At 43.2% G+C, this 19,452-nt stretch overlaps 1 long non-coding RNA gene across 3 annotated transcripts; it reads left to right on the top strand.

Moving 5' to 3' along the window:
• The first annotated feature begins 439 nt into the window (after positions 1 to 439).
• Positions 440 to 17,502, top strand: LOC135912906 (uncharacterized). Of its 3 annotated transcripts, none has more exons than XR_010567829.1 (5): positions 440 to 629; positions 2,452 to 2,610; positions 4,537 to 4,572; positions 9,614 to 9,762; positions 12,518 to 17,502. It is a non-coding gene; the product is annotated as an uncharacterized lncRNA (long non-coding RNA). The 3 variants fall into 3 exon arrangements; XR_010567828.1 differs by lacking the exon at positions 12,518 to 17,502 and adding an exon at positions 10,958 to 12,501; XR_010567827.1 differs by lacking the exon at positions 12,518 to 17,502 and having other exon boundaries at positions 9,614 to 12,504.
• The last annotated feature ends 1,950 nt before the right edge of the window (positions 17,503 to 19,452 follow it).

Below are 19,452 nucleotides of genomic sequence, written 5' to 3'. Positions count from 1 at the left end.
TGCTTTTAAAGGGTCGTTTGTAACCCTAAGTTTTTAACAGGAGGGAGAGAGTTGGTGGTCGATATTGGAATGCATCATGTGACCGCGCAAACAACAAAGGACAAAGAAGAAAAATGCGCGCCTTTCCTGTGTGTTTCCTTCTTTGTCCTTTGTTGTTTGCGCGGTTACATATCGTTTGTTAAATATCCAATATCGATTGTAAAGAACCTTTAAACAAAATACAAAAGACCCTTTAAAAGCTGCACACCGCCACCCCCGAAGAACAACCCCTGAAAAAGGAACCGAATGGTCTCCGAAACATTGGGCTAATAAAATTGAGTTATTTGGTTGGAATCAGTATGAAAGGTTCTTTCTTCTATGATGAAAGTCTGAATTCGAAACTGCATGCATGCGCTTAGCGGCTCAGCTTAAATCCAAGCCAGAGCCATTACCAGAGCCAAAAGGAAAAGCGCGCAACCGTTACTTGGTGCGCAGATATGAATTATAACGGTACAGTCCTTGGAGGTTGGCCAGAACCAGTGTGCAGTTTGTTGCAGGTATCCTCTAGCTGCAGACGTGAAGCAATAAACGGCGAGGGAGGCAAACCGAATTAATAATAGTTGAAAAACCTGAAGAACTCCGTTCTATGTGTAAGTATGTGGTCTACCTTTTTCTACTGAGCCGCGAATTTGGACGAGTCGCATGTCGATATTTCGCTCACGAAGTGCTCGACGACGACGCCCGCGGGCTGAAGAAACGGCATTGCTCAGGTGGACGAAAGCCTCATGCGCAGCTAGTGAAGAAAGCTAACCGAGGCTTCCTCCTTGACGGAGACAACGCATTACTTTTCATGGCACAGCCACGGTGCTTTGCAAACAGAAAGTTGCGGGTATTCTGAAACGGAAATACTGGGGCTCTTCAGTCTCTGTGTTTCTAAGCAGTTGAATTAAGCCTAAATTTATTGTGCCTATTTAAAAAGGGTCTAGTTACGTGAGAACGGCGGAGAGGTTAACATGCCCGGTTGGCTACACTATGCTTGAATAACGCGAAAGGAAGGTCAGAGCTAGAGAGACGGTCAATATGCACACAGCCTCAGATCAGCGTTCACTGGCTCGTCAGAGGTGGCTGCATAGTCCTGTATCATTCGAGGAGCGCAGTAATTTATTACCTTTTGCCTACAAGAGTACTCACTTCTGGCCATAAAATATAGTTGCCAGTATGATGATCAGTGGTGAGCCGGAGGTCCAGTTAGCATGCAGTGATTAAATTTATTTGTCCTATTTTACTTCTGAATCACAGAAAAGCGAATCGCTTGCTCTTATAATGGCATTTGAATTGTTCAGACTGGAATTGAACGGTCCTGTGGCCATCCTGTGCAACTGTGAGCTATTGCCTTTTGTTGCACGGCCAGTCGACTCTGGACCAATACAAATGTTGACAAGACGACCCAACAGATGTCTTGGCAGCTGCAGGTGTGCTGGTGTCGGAGTAAAGAGCCAGCGTGTAAATGTCTGCCTACACCTTTCTTTCTCTGAGAATTTTGTTGTGTGGTTGGTATATTGCGCGATAAACGATTCTTTCCACATTTATCTCTGTTGCTATCGTCTGTCTTGCTGACTTGCGAATGCTGTGGCGATGTTGGTACTTGAGCAAATATTGTGAAAAGCATCAAGGGTTGGATTGGAACAAGAGAGGAACAGATTTTTTGTATTTTCTCCACCTTGGTCATGTGCCGCATGTAGACAAGATGCTAAACTCTCCCGATCTACTCGGACGAGCCCCACAACCTTACATTCACTCAAACCCATACAGGCGAGCGTGCCGCGGATTCCTTGTCCTATACCCATGCATAAGACATAACAAGGCACAAATGGAAACCGTTCCCATGCCAGCCCGCATCCACTTTCTCAGGGACCTCGCAGAAAAACCTCTTAAATGCAATCGCCGTGGCAACTGCTCTAATACCTATCTAATCCTGTAGATATGTCATCGTCCACTCCCTTATGTTACCTCCCTATCCCTACTCCACAATTGACTGTGGCCACCAGACACCATGAGCAAGAATACCTGGCAGCACACACCTTATCATCTTATCGTCGCCATATGCTTGCAGATGTGGCCTGCTTGTTGATCCACTAAGCAGCAATAAAGCTTTCTCTCTCCCTCTCCGAACCACTTGAACACTACCACTAAAATGGCTGTGCTCGTGTTCAAAGCACATACCAGGGAGCAAACATGTATGTATGTGCAAAACTTATGTCCTAATTCTCAGTGGGCAGCCCCTCACGTCTTTCTTCTTTATGGGTAAGGTCCAATTTGTTGTGGTATTAAGGCCACCTGGAAGAGTTTAGCGAAGCACCATGTTGGCAAAGCTCTTTGTCTAACAGGTGCAATTGGTTAACCTTTGACAGCATCATTTTTCACTCACAGGCAATACACGTTCTCACACGGGCTTCCACCTCCTTTATGCAGGAAGTTATGGCACCTGCAAGTGCAAATCTCGGCTTGGAATAATCCTTATTCTGGCAGGTGCAATGCCTTGTTGGGCATGGAGATCTGAAATACCCCTGCACCGAGCTATCCCTGCCCATTTGGCCTGGAGCCGTCAGTGGCCGTACCCATCAAACCCAGGTCTCACTTTGTTTTTTTTTTTCTTCACGTTTACTGTCGGTTTGGAAATAGACACTAACAATAAAATAATAGAGTGCTGTGCCTGCACTAACTGCCATGCATGATGCTCATGATTATAATTCGTAGATGCTGTGTTTTTTAGGGCACGAGAAAGTTTTGGAACGCAGCAAGAAAACATGAACAATCTATGTACAGTGCTGCCACAAACGTGCAAGCCACATGTTATTCTGCCTCATGCGGCTGGGAGCCCTTAATCTCATAAAAGATTGCTCACTCTCACCTGAGGCTTTCACGGTCACCTCTGCTAGGTTCTGCCGATGACATCATAGGCCCACGTGACTGCCACTAGGTGCCGGCCAGCCATTGGGCTGTTGTTCATGATCATTACCTATTCTTGAGCAAAAGCTAGCGCACGTATGCACAGCCCTGCAGTGTCCTAGCAAACAAAGAAGCAGCAGTTATTAATGCTCATCCCATCACTCTTTCGTCACTCTTGGGCACCTTCATCGCACTGTGGAAAGAAGACAAAATAAAAAATGTGCAGTAGGCAAACTATTGCCATTGGTGCTGTCCCAGCTGTGAGTAAACATTGCGTTGCAGTAAGATTGGCCCTTCACATCTTCTTTGTTGTTGGTTCGTTTTGGAAAAAACTTCGCGATGACTGTTAACAGTAATGCATTTAGCATTAAATGAGTATAGCGTCACAATGTATTTCCACCGTCAAAATGAGTTACGTATGAGGCGTGTACTGCAGTGGAACTCCTCTTCAGCGCTTCCCTAAGAACACTCAGCGCCATCTAGCACTGCCGCCACGAAACGCACGCCTTGCCTCCGAGATGCACGGCACACCAGTGGGTGCAAACTCTTGGAAACACATCATGCGACAACTGGGCTCCTCTCTCTCGCTTCTTTCTGGACACCATGAGCTGTATGGTGGCTTCCAAGACGAGATTCGTGGCATGCCGGTGCATGCAAATGTTGAGAATTGTTCTCGCGCTGCATACCCACTGGCGAATACACAGTGATTCAAGTTGGCATGAGGGTCATTGAAGAGCAGCAGATACCCAGTGCATTCATGATAGAGTTCGCTAAAGCATTCACATGAGAGACGTTCATTGAAAAGTGTCACATACCCAGTGCGTCTGTGGCGCGGCCTGCTAAAGTGTCGGGTTGCTGTCCTTGGGGAACCCTTGCAGTGTGGGTTCAGTTCTGCTCAGCATGGAAGAAATTTAAGGGATCTTTTTCGTCATTGTAGAGCTGCACATTCCCAGTTACCGAAGTTACATGCCAGAAGTTGTACGGCACCAACCACCGGGACACGCCCACTTCGATGCAGGTGACCTTGTCCTCTGGTCGTCAGGTTGAGCCCTTGGCAACGTCAGTGTCTGCGATGTTAGTTGAGCTGGTGCAAACGCTTCATGCCAATGTTTCCACCTGTCTTTCTTTCACTTTTATGTTTTCTCTCGTGCTAAGAGTGCCCACTTATGCCATTGCACAAGTGTAGTTTATCAATACACCTTATCTTAATATTTCTCCTCGGTGTTCCTTTGAAGAAAACAGCCTTTTAAAGGGGCATAAGGCAGAAGCTTGTGGGCGTTCACTTTATTAAGCTTTCTTTTTTTTTTTCATATAAGAGAGCAAAGTGACATCAGTGGAAATTTCAAAACAAAGGCCGCATCGAAGCCAGAGTGATGTTATCTTTGAAGTACACAGTTGGTGAAGCAAAAAGAAAAGTGCCCATATATAACTTGGCATGGTTGAAGGCTGTATACTTTAAAATTTGTCAAAACTTGTGAATTTCCTTGCCTACAGTAGCAACTAATGCTGGACCTGGACCAACCACTGGAATGACTGTTGGCAATGTCGTGTCAGCATAGATTCAGGCTCAGTGCACGCAATTGTGCCCGTTTCTCTTACTTTTTTCAGGGCAAGCATGCATCGTGATCAGAATGGCTCAAGGCGGTGAGTGTTCTTAGTTGAAGCGAAAGGTGTGGCACTACAATCCTTAAACACCAACTCAGGTATTTTGCTCCCAGGCAATAAATGATGCCCCGTCTGGGAAACCAGTCCACTGTACATCTTTTTTTTCTGCATAAAGTTTGTTACTGTTGTCAATTCATGGCTTATTTCTCTGCTTGGCAACCGGCATCGAAAAGACCAACTTTTGCCACCTAACACAACAATGACTTTAAGGGAGCACCGACATATGTCAGGGTTGTATAACTCTACCATGTGCTTCTTGCATGTAAAAGGAAGGCGCTTGGCAAGTGTGAAGGTTGAGAAATAGTTGTGAAATACCAAAAGTAGTTTGATACTGAAGTTGGTCTCAAAATGCCAGATGCCATTCACAATGATTATGGCACCTAGTAAAATTTTCCAATATAGTGCAGCAGTAAACTTTGTATGGTAATGATGTTCACTGAAGGACTGCCATGTGTATTTTCTTATTGCTACACTTGCATGTGCATGCCTTACCTGTTACAGGAATGGAGTGACCCAATGTATCATGGCATCGCGATTCGTCGACCACCTGGGTATCAAATCTAGTCTGTATAAGCTAATCGCACTGGCCACTGAGGCTAGTTCGTAGACATTACTATAGAGTAAATTACTTGGTGTGCTTTATTATGGGATTTGGAGCATGCGAGTCTTCATATAATACAAACAAAATGTTGACAAATTGAAAATGTAAAATCAGTACCCCTTCAAAGGACCGACGCCAACTGCTTGTTTCCCGACTTAGATGCTTCAACGAGTATCTGTGCACCCGCTAATCACTGCAGCAAATGAAATTGGTGATCTAACCTGCTAATGGGTGAATGGTGATCTAACCTGCTCAGAATACGGTAGTGCATGTGCGAAATTGTGAAAAATCTGCTTTCCCACACATCTGGTTTGGCCCGCGCAAAATAGCAGAAGTCGCCCTAAAACTGCAAAATGAGTAGCAGCGCATGATTCAATGAAGACTCTAGCCTTGCCACCATCTCTTCCTTTCTACATTCTCACTGTTTGCAAGCCTGCCCTCGCCTCATTGCTGCTGTGAGCGGGCAGGTGGGAGGTCATCTTGTGGTGGGGGCAACTTAACATATAGTGTGGAAACTCCTACTTCTAGTATTTTGCATATGCCCTACCGGGTGCCAACAGCCAACTTCCAAACATGGTGAGCCCGCACTGCCACAAGGTGTGAGCTTTGAAGCCAAATCTCGCCTGCCTTTTTCTGACACGCCTGTGAGTGTGAGCAGGTCTGAAACCTGGGAAGCAAATGGAATGACTGCACACGGAATTGTGGCAATTTGCAGTGAATTCACAGCAGTGTGTGTGGAGCTCTAATGAACAACAACGCACAAACAGTAACACCTAATTTTACACCTAAACCGGCCAGGTGTATGGAGAGCAGATGTGGGCAGAAATTTCTGCGGGCAAAGGAAAGCTGTTGCTGCCCAATGAATGTGCAGTCCCTTGGGAGAGTAGGTTCAACTCTTTCCGTACCATGCACTTTGTGCATCGTTAATCCAGATCGTTAGTCCAGTAACAATGGTTTGAAGCGCCGTTTTCGAGACCTTCTGCCCCGCTTGTCCCATTGACAATTCAGGGGAAGCATAGCTATAACCACTGACCAAGCGAGGTATCAAATGGCATTGGAAAAGGCCTTGCTACAAAACAGTGGCCCTGAACTTGTTACTTAAGGAAATGCCAAAAACGCACCAAATATTTGGCGCACCTGTACCGTGAATGCAAGCATGCCTGTTGGGGAGCTACTGTGCTTCGTCAGAGGTCAAAGCGACACTGTGCTAACATTATCGAGGAGATCACAACTGGCTGTGAACGATGGATAAGAGTGCCATGGAATGAAGTGGAATTCGCTGTAAACTTGCGGTCCTGTCACTTTTTGGCAATGTCACAGCTGCGAACATAGTATGGAAACATTTGGGTAATGACTATTGTCTGGCATTTTCGCAGTCGAGATTTTGAGATACCTGTCCGGAGCGTGGCACAAGGGCATTTCGAGGGAAGAACTAAAAAATGCATGGGGTTTACACCAAGCCAGGGGAAAATTTCACCTTAACCGATATTCTGAGGTATCAGAGTTTGAGTTAAAGAGGGAGTGTATTATCAGGCTTGCACTTATTGCAAGCAATCAACTTATTCAGTTCTGTTCACCATTTATCCCATTGACTGCACCATGAGAAGTTGGGCGATGGTACTTAGAAGTTCATTTATTATTTCCATTGAATGCGCTTGCTATGACAAATGTTTATCAGCAGTCTAAGTTTTGAGCCCAGTGTAAAGATCCATGTGCTCACTCCATTTGTACACTGGTACAGCTACGGTACCTACAATTCTGCAGCACTGGTGCGTCGTCCTTCTCTAGTAATATTTCTTTGAGATGCCCAAAGATCAGTTTGCGTTATTAAATAAAGTAATTGGATGGAATTCATGAACATAACTGATTCTCCTTTTTTTTATATATATACTAGTTTCCCAATATATCATCTGATTATTTTTTTGTGCTCCCTGGAAATAGGAAAGTGTGGAAGGCTCTGGCTTAAAATGAAGCCTATAATTCAGTTATAAAATATACTATATACAGCTTTAAAAAATATATTTAAAAATATGCAAAAAAATTTTCTTTAACATGCATCATTTAAATAACAGAACTTAGTCATAAGTGTAGTTATCAAGAGCATTGGTAATTGTAATCCTTAAATGCACATGAATAAAATGGCTGCGAATTACAATAATGCCAAAACCATTGTCTGTAAATTCCTGTACATGTGCATGTAAAGTTTGGCTAATGTTGAGCCACACTAACTACAAGCATCTTTGTTTGTTTTTTTTGCACAAGTACTAGTAAAAACAGTGTAAGATTGAAAAGAAAGAGAAAAATGAAGTTGGAAGTTCATGAACATGGTATTACTGTTGCATAATATCGATTTCCACGAAATTTGCTGAGAATGCAGAATTGGTTTTTTTTCAGTTTAACATTTTTCTGCTGCATTGGTGGTGTCCTGATAAACTTTGTGAGCTTACCTTTCCAGCCAGGCTTTCTTTGCTGTACTCTGATGAGAGGATTTATCTTCAGCCCTCTGTGTTTCACAGAATCATTTGGTTCCTATCTGGTCTCTGTCATTGCTTAGAGCTGACATTTCCCGAGTTTGCAGGATTTCCAACTGCTGCAGAATCTCCCTCAAAGCCTGTGTTGCACAACAGGATGGCTTTACAAGTGCCTATCTTCACAGCATGAAGCCAGTTGCATGTGGCAATGCGACCAAATCTCGCTGCTGAAAGGCTCAGCCGCGTTTTGGAGTTTGCCCTGAATGTAGCAAAACAGCATATTTTTGCCCATCAGCCTCTCGTATGTAGGGAGCACAGCCTTCGACCTGGGCACTGATGAAAAGTGAAGAATCTGCTGGTGTCGACTCGGCTAGAGCTAGCGCTCGTCTATTGTTACACCAGGAAAGCTTGCGATTTGGGCAATAGTCGTGCCTGTTGCGAGCCTCGTCTGTGGAGTGCAAATGGAAATATGAAGCTCCTGCACCTACCATGCCCCCATTAGAATCATTTTTTCACAATATTCTGGCTGGAGAAATGTCTTAACATTCTTGCACGTAGAAATAGGACGTTGAAGCGTAAATACAGAATCCAAATCTAGAAACATTATATTTTAGAACAAAAATGTCATTTTTCGTCCTGCATCTTTCTTAATAATGTTGAATTCCAATGGCGGAGACGGAGCAGCCGACGGACTCCGTGAGCGAGCACTCGACTCTGGCGTAGAGCAACGCCTCCAGATCCGTGAGTGGAACACAGCCTGCGCCGCCGGAGCAAGGCGGAAGCAGAACTTCTATCTCTGAGTTACCCAGGATGACTTGCGTGTTGTCATTTCCTTCCGCTGTTTGCTCCCAGCACCGCCGCACCGGCACTTGTCTCTTCAGCGCCGTTCACCTGATCTTTTTTTAAAAGTGCGGAATGGATATCTCGCCAAGCGTGCAGCAGCTTTTGCTCCCTCGCGAGTCGTGACCGGTGGCGCCTCCCAGCAGACAAACGTGGTAAAGGAAATACGTCACGCAGATTTCCGGTCAACTCCGCCGATTTTGGCGGAGCATCTTTTTCTGCTCCACGGAGTGACTCCCGCTCTTAATCCCCTCTGACTCTCTCATTGGAACACCTTACTCCCGCCCTCACTCTGTCATTGGAACAAACTTGCTCCGAAACGAGCAGAAAAACTTGCTCCGACTCCGCCATTGGAATTCAACACAAGCCTAGTTACACAATGAGATGGCGATGGAGTTCCAGATGAACACCTCACACATAGTTTACATTAGGCTACACAATACCTGTTGTCTTGTATATATTGGGGGGTAAGAGGGCTGTAGTATACTATGGCATATTATTAGTTGCATTCTTTGAATTAACTGAGTGCGGTACTTGCACTGAGCTAAACCAGCTCATGCAATGCATGAAGACATTTTGGACTTGGCTTCTCTGTGAAGTCAGCATAACCTTTTTCTTCAGTGTAATTTGCTGATCAGTTAGCTTTATCAGTTTCCTGTTTCACTGTTATCGTGGCTTGTTATCAGCTGAGTTTATTACATTTTCCGTGCTTAGCAAAACAAAACTCGTCGCTGTGAAACAACTTGAACTAGGAAAATGTACACAAACTATATGCTGAAGCAGCTTCTCACAATTGAGCACTTGTGTGTTATATATTTGAGGCACAGATGTGTGTACCATATACGATAGAACGCAGATTCTGATGTACGTCATGACAGGTCACCATATGTTGCACCCAGATATTTTACTTTGCTTTGTGTTGTAAAGTAAATAGCTCAGAAAACAACTACATAACCACCATTAAACCATGAACTACTAGTTATGTCTTCTTATGCTCAAAATTAAAATGCAGTTTAGAACTGCATTGCGTGGAGCAATGTTTATGAGGCTGGTAGCTATGCTTGAGGTATTCATTCTTGATAACACCTTGTTCTCTTTTCCTCTCTAGATGTATGTCACTAGTGGATGAAGAGCGTGATGCTGTGACCCCCACCCTCTGCGCTCTTAATAATATTGTTACGAGCCACCTCCTTGGACTAACGAAGAAGACAACGATGACTGGGGCATTACTCCTGTTCAGCCATCTTGGCCATTCCCGTAGATAGTCTCTGCTTATAATCGTGCTTTATGTTCACCTATTTGACACCCCATCACAATATGCAGTGTTACTTTTTTTTCGTGTCCGTATATTGTAAAGTTTTCTGCATCTTCGTGACTGTACCCTCCTGTAGTGTTATTCTTGGACACAATATGATTTGATCTTTTTCTTCTAAGCTGGTGCATTTTACAGCACAACTCTTAATGGCCATACAGTAATGGCGCATACAGTGCCGCTTGGGGATGCGCACGATGTGCTCTGCGACGATGGCTACGAGATGGCACCAGAGTTTCACGCGTCTTCTGTTCACTCCTTTATTTTTTTGTCGCTGGGTTTCATAGGCTAAGAAGTGTTTAATGTTATCCCTCGAAGTGCGATGCGCCTGCATGTATCAAAAGTTTCTTGAATGTTATCGTTATTTCTATCCGTTGGCTCTTTTCACCAAAGCTTTTTGAAATCTGAGTGCGTGCACACCACGAATCACGTAGTACTTTCTGCAAGCCGTGCGGGCAGCAGCGAATTCTCTGGAACTTTCAACAAGGAATGTCTAAAAGTCAACGCGCTTGACGTAAAAATCAGATTTTTGACGGCCGCTGACTCTGCTCACCGCTGTTGTTGTGCTTGAGTGTCGTTTGTTTTGCAACACTTCCCTCCGTTTGCATTGTGCTGCACAAGACAGATTGTCTGCGCCAGCCAATAAATCGTGAAATGAAAACACGTTGAGAGATGCGCTCAAATTACGATGTACTCAAGTTTCTCATTAGGGAGTGTCTTAATAGTCGGTGAACTGTTTTTCCCTCTAGGTGCTTTCTTGGAGCTCCTTCTTTTGTTATTCTTCTATTTCAGCCTTTTCATTAATGTAAGCTTTTCTTTATAGTAGTAAATGAGTGCTTAATTAAAAATTTAGTTTGCCAAGGCTATTTTACTGCAAACAATGCAGTGTTTAGTGAATGTATGTACATTCTTAATTCTTGTTGTTTTAGTTGTTGCACTTGTACTGTGTTAGTTTTTTGGTATCACTAACATTGAATTGTGTTTGGTGCTTCTAGAGAATTTGAGTAATTGCACTTGGAAGTTCATGTATTACAGGCCATAAATATTAATTATGCAACTGCTTGAAAAAGACAAATTCAAAGAACTTTGTCTGTGTTCCTGCTTTATATTTTTAATTCTGTACTTTCTCCTTTTTTACAGCTTGTCTTCTGTGGCACCCCCCTTGTTTCTACAGTCTCACAATTGAAGCAATAATTGTGGATTCAAGACACTATTTATTCTATTTTCTGTTATACTGGATATAGTAGGGTTTAATATTGCTTTTTCGTTTATGAGCCATGTTTATATAAATACATACTAAAAATGCCTTGTACATAAATTATATTTATTGTTTAGACGACAGTGCTGGGGCATTGGCAACAAAGCATTTTTATGCCGACTTGTTTTTGCTTTGCAAAGATTACCTTTTCTGTTCTGGTGTTCTTTTGCAATTTCAAATTCTGTGGCCTTTGTTGGTGCAGAACAGTCATGTTTTTATGCAGCAGTCAGTGAGACTGGGTTTTTCATACTTTGTTGTTTTCATTTTTAGTGTGCTGCATAATCTGTTTGTTGTCTTTTCTTGTACACACATGCATGGGCATGGCTGTTTGCTGCTCATCAGCAACCAAAGTACTTCAATCTTCTAATTTGTGGGCTCATTGCGTGCACTGCTTGTCTTGAGTTAAGCTAGTTTATGCACAGTAAAGCAATATATCTGGATCAGCCTCCCCGAAAAAACAGCATCATTGTTCTCTTAGTTGGACACTTCTTTATCTATGTATGTCTTAAGGCTTACTCAGAACTTTTATGCTTAACAAAAGAAAGTGCAACACAGTAGTGTAGCTGAAATAATGTTTGTGAACAAGATCATTCCTGGAGCTACATCCAGACCACTGTATGCAGTTATGACCGTTGACATTGGTGTGTTTTCTAGGTGTTCCAGGTGTCAAGCAGAGGTGTGTACAGTGTACTGTTGAACCCTGTTGTAGTTATGTGCCTAACAGCCGCCTCCCACGATGCATGTTCTGCCAAGAGAAATGTTATTTTACAGAGTGTTATGCAGTAATGGCAGACAGAATGAATACCGTCGATAAAATGACAAAATAGTGATAATAACATAGCACATTTGACTGAAAGTAACCAGTCTCTGTTCAAAACTGCATCATGCCAGCATTCTCGTCTCCTGAGGAACCATATACTTTGTTGCTGCTTGCGTTTTAGAAGCAGTCGTTGCTCTTGTACGGTTCTACATAAATTGGACATCTCAAGTGTGTGTATTTGTGAAGCCAGCCGCTCTTTTTTTTACTGAGAGGCTTATGTACCAGACTGCTTGTTTTGGCATTGGACTTCAGGTTTTTTAAAGAGAAAAAAACTGAAAACCCTGCAGCAGCAGCTTGCAATAATTGTATGCTCCACGTCCTCTCACTTTATGAAGTTTTTACAATTCAAAATTTCTTTCTTGGCAAAAATATGTGTGAATTTCACCAACTCGGTCATTCAGAAATCACGCATAAATATATTAGGCAAATCAAAACCGGTCAACTAGCTGTGCACTGCTTAGTATGATCTGAAATTATCAGTATTTCTTCAATGAATAAGAAAGCAATCATTAGTATTAGCGTCTATATTGTGTTTTCTATTGGCATTTCATAATTACGATTTAGTTTTCAAATGGATAGCATTACTGTGGTGACCGTAACCTGTTTTAATTTGTTTGTGCAGCATCGAGGCCTTCCAGTTTTCAAGCTGCAACTGTGAAACGTGAGAAGTCATGTGAGCGCCGCCGCCACCACTGCAACTTCTGTGACTATAACACTGTTAGAGTGGCTGATCTGAAAAGACACACCGTGGTCCATACAGGCGAGCGGCCATTCGAGTGCCATTTGTGCCCTCTGACATTTTCACTGAAGAGTAATCTCAAGGTACACCTGCGCACTCACACAGGCGAGAGGCCATTCCGCTGCCCTTCATGCCCTAAGACGTTCCTACAAAAGCATAATCTGAATGTTCACTTGCGCACTCATGCGCAGAGACGCAGCGCTGGCGTAGAGGCAGAGCATCCACCTCGCATGCAAGAGTACCGTGGTACGAATCCTCGTGCCGCGCAATTTTCCACCAGACCTAAGAAAAAATAAAATCCGTATGTTGATAAGATTTCATAAACGGGCCTGGAGTGTGGTCTGATCCCGGTGACCAGAACCGGTATCGCACTCCCTCACCAGAGTAGGATTGGCCACCCTGGTGCAGTACTTGGCCACAACCTCCCATATGAACACAACCATCAAACCCCGGCCCTCAGTCCCCAGCAGCTGTGAAGCAACTGACCACGGCGGCGGTCAGACCTGCGACGTAGCAGAGGGTGCTAAGAATCCCTGGTTCCGGACCGGCCGCCATTGGAATCTGAACCTGGCAACGTTTAATCCTAGAATGTTAGCTAGTGAGGCGAGTCTAGCAGTGCTATTGGAGAAATTAGAGGGCAGTAAGTGGGATATAATAGGGCTCAGTAAAGTTAGGAGGACAAATGAAGCATATACAGTGCTAAAAAGCGGGCACGTCCTGTGCTACCGGGGCTTAGCGGAGAGACAAGAACTAGGAGTCAGTTTCCTGATTAATAAGGATATAGCTGGTAACATACAAGAATTCTATAGCATTAACAAGAGGGTGGCAGGTCTTGCTGTGAAACTTAATAAGAGGTACAAATTAAAGGTCGTACAGGTCTCCGCCCCCACATCCAGTCATGATGACCAGGAAGTCGAAAGCTTCTATGAAGATGTTCTGTGAAGATGTGGAATCGGCGATGGGTAAAGTCAAAACAAAATACACTATACTGATGGGCAACGACAATGCCAAGGTAGGCAAGAAGCAGGCTGGAGACAAGGCAGTGGGGGAATATGGCATAGGCACTAGGAATATCAGGGGAGAGTTATTAGTAGAGTTTGCGGAACAGAATAATATGCAGATAATGAATACCTTCTTCCGCAAACGGGATAATCGAAAGTGGATGTGGAGGAGCCCGAATGGCGAGACTAGAAATGAAATAGACCTTATACTCTGCGCTAACCCTGGCATCATACAAGATGTGGACGTGCTCGGCAAAGTTCACTGCAGTGACCATAGGATGGTAAGAACTCTAATTAGCCTAGACCTGAGGAGGGAACTGAAGAAACTCGTACATAAGAAGCCGATCAATTAGTTAGCGGTAAGAGGGAAACTAGAGGAATTCCGGATCAAGCTACAGAACAGGTATTCGGCTTTAATTTAGGAAGAGGACCTTAGTGTTGAAGATATGAACGACAGTCTTATGGGCATCATTAAGGAGTGTGCAATAGAAGTCGGTGGTAACTCTGTTAGACAGGATATCAGTAAGCTATCGCAGGAGATGAAAGATCTGATCAAGAAATGCCAATGTATGAAAACCTCTAACCCTACAGCTAGAATAGAACTGGCAGAACTTTCCAAGTCAATCAACAAGCGTAAGACAGCTGACATAAGGAAGTATAGTATGGATAGAATTGAACATGCTCTCAGGAATGGAGGAAGCCTAAAAGCAGTGAAGAAACTAGGAATAGGCAAGAATCAGATGTATGCGCTAAGAGACAAAGCCGGCAATATCATTACTAATATGGATGAGATAGTTTAAGTGGCTGAGGAGTTCTACAGAGATTTGTACCGTACCAGTGGCACCCACGACAATAATGGAAGAGAGAATAGTCTAGAGGAATTTGAAATCCCACAAGTAACACCGGAAGAAGTAAAAAAAAACCTTGGGAGCTATGCACAGAGGGAAGGCAGCTGGGGAGGATCAGGTAACAGCAGATTTGCTGAAGAATGGTGGGCTGATTGCTCTGGAAAAACTGGCCACCCTCTATATGCAATGCCTCATGACCTCGAGCGTACTGGAATCTTGGAATTATGCTAACGTAATCCTAATCCATAAGAAAGGGGACGCCAAATACTTGAAAAATTATAGACCGATCAGCTTACTGTCCGTTGCCTACAAAGTATTTACTAAGGTAATCGCAAATAGAATCGGGAACACCTTATGCTTCTGTCAACCTAAGGACCAGGCAGGATTCCGTAAAGGCTACTCAACAATAGACCATATTCACACTATCAATCGGGTGATAGAGAAATGTGCGGAATATAACCAACCCTTATATATAGATTTCATTGATTACAAGAAAGCGTTTGATTCGGTCGAAACCTCAGCAATCATGGAGGCATTGCGAAATCAGGGCGTAGACCCGTATGTAAAAATACTGAAAGATATCTATAGCGCCTCCACAGCCTCCGTAGTCCTCCATAAAGAAAGCAACAAAATCCCAATAAAGAAAGGCGTCAGACAGGGAGATACGATCTCTCCAATGCTATTCACAGCGTGTCTACAGGAGGTATTCAGAGACCTGGATTGGGAAGAATTGGGGATAAGAGTTAATATAGAATACCTTAGTAACTTGAGATTTGCTGATGATATTGCCTTGCTTAGTAACTCAGGGGACCAACTGCAATGCATGCTCACTGACCTGGAGAGGCAAAGCCGAAGGGTGGGTCTAAAAATTAATCTGCAGAAAACTAATGTTTAACAGTCTCGAAAGAGAACAGCAGCTTACGGTAGGTAACGAGGCACTGGAAGTGGTAAGGGAATACATCTACTTAGGACAGGCAGTGACCGCAGATCCGGATCATGAGACTGAAATAATCAAAAGAATAAGAATGGGCTGGGGTGCATTTGGCTTTTTCTTTATTTTTGAAGATAAAATTTTGCCTGCGCACTCCAATCGCACAATCAATCGAAACCGCCTTCGCAACGCTTGTATGTTTTGCCGCATAACGCAGCCGTATTGTTGTCGAGGCAACTTTAAGATGCTGGGTGGCAAAGCCCACTTTAGGAAACCAAGCGCCATTGTGCAACAATTTTTCTTGCCAAAAAAATCGGAAGCGCGTTGGATTTGTACTTTGTTAGGAGCTTTATTGTCATTTATATATCAGTGTTCTACTTTGGAAACATAGAATGTGAGCATGCGTTTGACTGGGAGGAGGGAGGGTTAAACTGGGGCAACTACTGCCAAATGAATCGGTGGTGTGTGTTGTCAGTTTTTTGCATCTTGGTTTAATTCAACCCGCCGGATAATTCGATCAATTTCGTCGGTCCCATTAAAGTCGACATTACAGTAGTCAACTGAATTTGTATTGTATTCGATTAAAAAATTTTACTATTCGAACACCCGTAATATTACCAACATATCCATTTTGTTCCTACAGGATAATGTAACAAAGCTGTGGTTTCGGCTTCCCAGAGTAAATGGCTTATCTCAACAAAATTTGAACACATTGTAAAGGCACAATACTGAAAGAGATATAAGAAAGACATAATATCCAAAATACTTGTCGCTGAGCATTGCATGAGGTGCACACAGTATGAGGAAGTGTGTTGCCAAGTCCTGAAAACTGAACAGCGAGCACTGTTGCTGATGTCCCCCTTTTTATCACTTTGAGCAATTGCGGTGCAACATGAAACCACCGAGTAGACTGCAAATAATCCAGCAGTACACCCAATGGATGTTCAGCGCTGAACGTTCGGACATTCACCGGATATTACCACAAATCCAGATGACGTACGACGGATATCCGAGAGACTGTCCCATGCAAAATCAAAGGCATCCAATTGGGCGTCCTGGATACGTCCTCTTCGCGAACATTCGAATGTCGATAGGAGGGTAAAAAATGGGCGTCTTTTTAAGAAATATTCCAAGAATATCTGGTGGATGAAACAATCTAAACGTGTACATCCAAGGTACATTTGTAGGATTGTGAATGTAGACATTGATTGCATAAATGTTCATAAGATATAGAGGACATCTAAGATAAATCTGGAATTTATTTTCAGGTTTTGTTAGTGTGCTTCAAATTACTCATACTGCCCTTTTTCTGCTTTAGAAGCTGTACTCTACCTGAGGGCCAATGTGCCACTTATGTGCACCATGCTGCACTGAATTGCTTTACTGTGCAATTGGGTACACAAATAAGTGCTGTCAAAGCAACTGGGACCGTGTCTTAGTGGTACAGGTTGCAAAGGTGACAAGATACATATGTTGTCATATATGCTTAATGTATATATGTATGAAATCACGCATGTCTGTATATTTAATGAAATCATTGTGCTTATGTAGGGGCCTCTGTGGCAATTAATGGATGTTTCAAGGTATCCCTGGGCGGAGATCCGCGAGACATATGCTGTTGGTAAATCCATAAGCAAACATACACTGGACGTCCACCATATTAAAGTGTGCGGACGTTCTGTTACGACCCCACTCCCCAAATCTACGTCCCCTGTTCGTACCACGGATATTGTTTCCCGGACATGGACGTTCGGATCTGAATCGGATATTCACCGGACATTTGTGGTCCATTGGGCAACAAAAACTTCTCGCACTCAGTTTTCGCTGTCATTTACGCAGTGACTGGTTCTGTCGGCAAAGGTTCTTGTGATATCGTGCATTGATGCTGACCATTGAAGTTTGCTGTTAACACTTTTGCTCCTCTCTTTGTTTACCTAGATCTATGTTCACAGGGAATGTATTTGCAGTATCTTCATATTCCATTTTTTAAATATGTGATGTTTGTGCTTTTCTTCATGGCTGTACCTTTCATAATTTTTCTTTGTGCGACTGCTACCTGTGGAGGTGGTGTTTGGCACACATTAGCACGGGCTTCTTTTTCCATCAGGCTCATATATGTTCTCGTTGCTTCTAGGTCCTTATGTGGGTGTATTTTGTTACCTTTTTTTCCTGTATTATTCAGTTTCAGCCTCTTCACTATCTTTTTGCACATAGTGTAGTAATTGGTTGTTCATAGCCTCAAATAAAGATTCAGTTTTAGCGCACTAAATGCATGATCGTGTTTGGTGAATCTGTGTTGTTTATTCTTGCTGATACGCTAAAACCCTGTTAACTTGAATGTGCGACTCGGCACCCAACGTGTCGGGTAACTACAGACAACAGTGATCTGTCGTGCCTCTATAGTCGACAGTGCTCATATGCCCGAAAAGTAATCGACCGGGAATACTGCCCCAGTGCTGTAATTTTGTAGCCATGCCTTTCACTTGTATAAAGGCCACTCTTTCATCCACCGTTTTCGGCTGGCTTATCTCTTTGAATAAAATCCTAATCTCGACTGCAAAAGTCACTACCCAAATGTTTCTATACTTCGAGTGCAACTGTAATATCGCCAAGAAGTGAGAGGACCTCAAGTTTAAAGCGAATTCTGCTTCATTCCATGCCACTCTTATCATCTACCATTCATAGCCAGTTGCGATCTCATTGATAACGTGGATGGAGTGTCGCTTTGACCCCTGACAAAGCGCAATACCTCCGTAACATGCATGCTCACATTCATGGTACAGGTGCGCCGAATGTCTGGCGTGTTTTTGGCATTTTCTTAGGTAACAAGTTCAGGGCCACCATTTTGTAGCAGTGCCTTTCTCGATGCCATTTCACATCTCGCTTCGTCAGTGGTCGTAGCAACGGTCCACCTGCGTCAAGGTCTTCCAAAACGAAGAAAGGGATGCGTTAGAATCTGGTAATTAACATAATAAGACATTGTGAGCTAGAGTTATTGCTTGAATGTCTTCACAGAGCAAGGCATTGTGACAAAATGGTGGCCCTGAACTTGTTATACTTAAGAAAATGCCAAATACATACCAGACATTCGGTGCATCTGTACCATGAATGTGAGCATGCATGTTACGGAGATATTCAGGGGTCAAAGCGACAGTCCGCCCATGTTATCAATAAGATCGCAACTAGCTGTGACTGCTAGATGACAAAAATGGCGTGGAATAAAGCAGAATTCGCTGTAAACTTGCGGTCCTCCCACTTCTTGGCAATATTGCAGCTGCGCTCGAAGTGTAGAAACATTTGGGTAGTGACTTTTGCAGTCGAGATTTGCATTTTCGCAGTCGAGATTTTGAGGTACTTATCCAGAGTATGGCACAAGAGCATTTCGAGAGAAGAGGTGAAAAATATGTGGGTTTGAAGCCAATTAAGCCAGGGAAAAATTTAAACTTAACCGATATTTTCAGATACCGGAGTTCGAGTAATGAGGGACTGTATTTCCAGGCTTGCACTTATTGCAGGCAATCAACTTATTCAGGTCCGTTTGCCATTTATCCCATATTGGCTGCACCACGAGACGTTGGGCGATGGTGCTTGGAAGTTCGTTTATTATTGCCATTGAATGCACTTGCTATGACAAATGTTTATCGGCAGTTTAAGTCTTGAGCCAAGTGTTAAGATCCATGTGCTTACTCCATTTGTACACTGGTACAGCTACGGTGCTGACAATTCAGCTGGCACTGGTGCATCAACTTTCTCTAGTAATATTTCTTTGAGATAAAGATTTTTTTTGTTATTAACGAAAGTAATTGGATTGAATTCATGCACAATAGAGAGCTCATTTTCCTTTCTTATAATATATTAGTTTCTCAATGTTTTATTTATTTTTCTGTGCTTCCTGGAAGTGGAAAAGTGTGCAAGGCTCAGGTACAATTAAGCCTAGGAGAGACTTATAAAATAGGCTATACACACTTGTTAAAAAATATTTAAAAATAAGCAAAAGAAAACCTTCCTTCAAGCTGCATTACTTCAGTAAAAAAAAAT

This window comes from Dermacentor albipictus, chromosome 8 (genome assembly GCF_038994185.2).
Source record: "Dermacentor albipictus isolate Rhodes 1998 colony chromosome 8, USDA_Dalb.pri_finalv2, whole genome shotgun sequence".
NCBI lineage: Eukaryota > Metazoa > Arthropoda > Arachnida > Ixodida > Ixodidae > Dermacentor > Dermacentor albipictus.
Note: the sequence above shows the minus strand (reverse complement) of the source record. Positions and strands in the feature narration are given on the sequence as shown.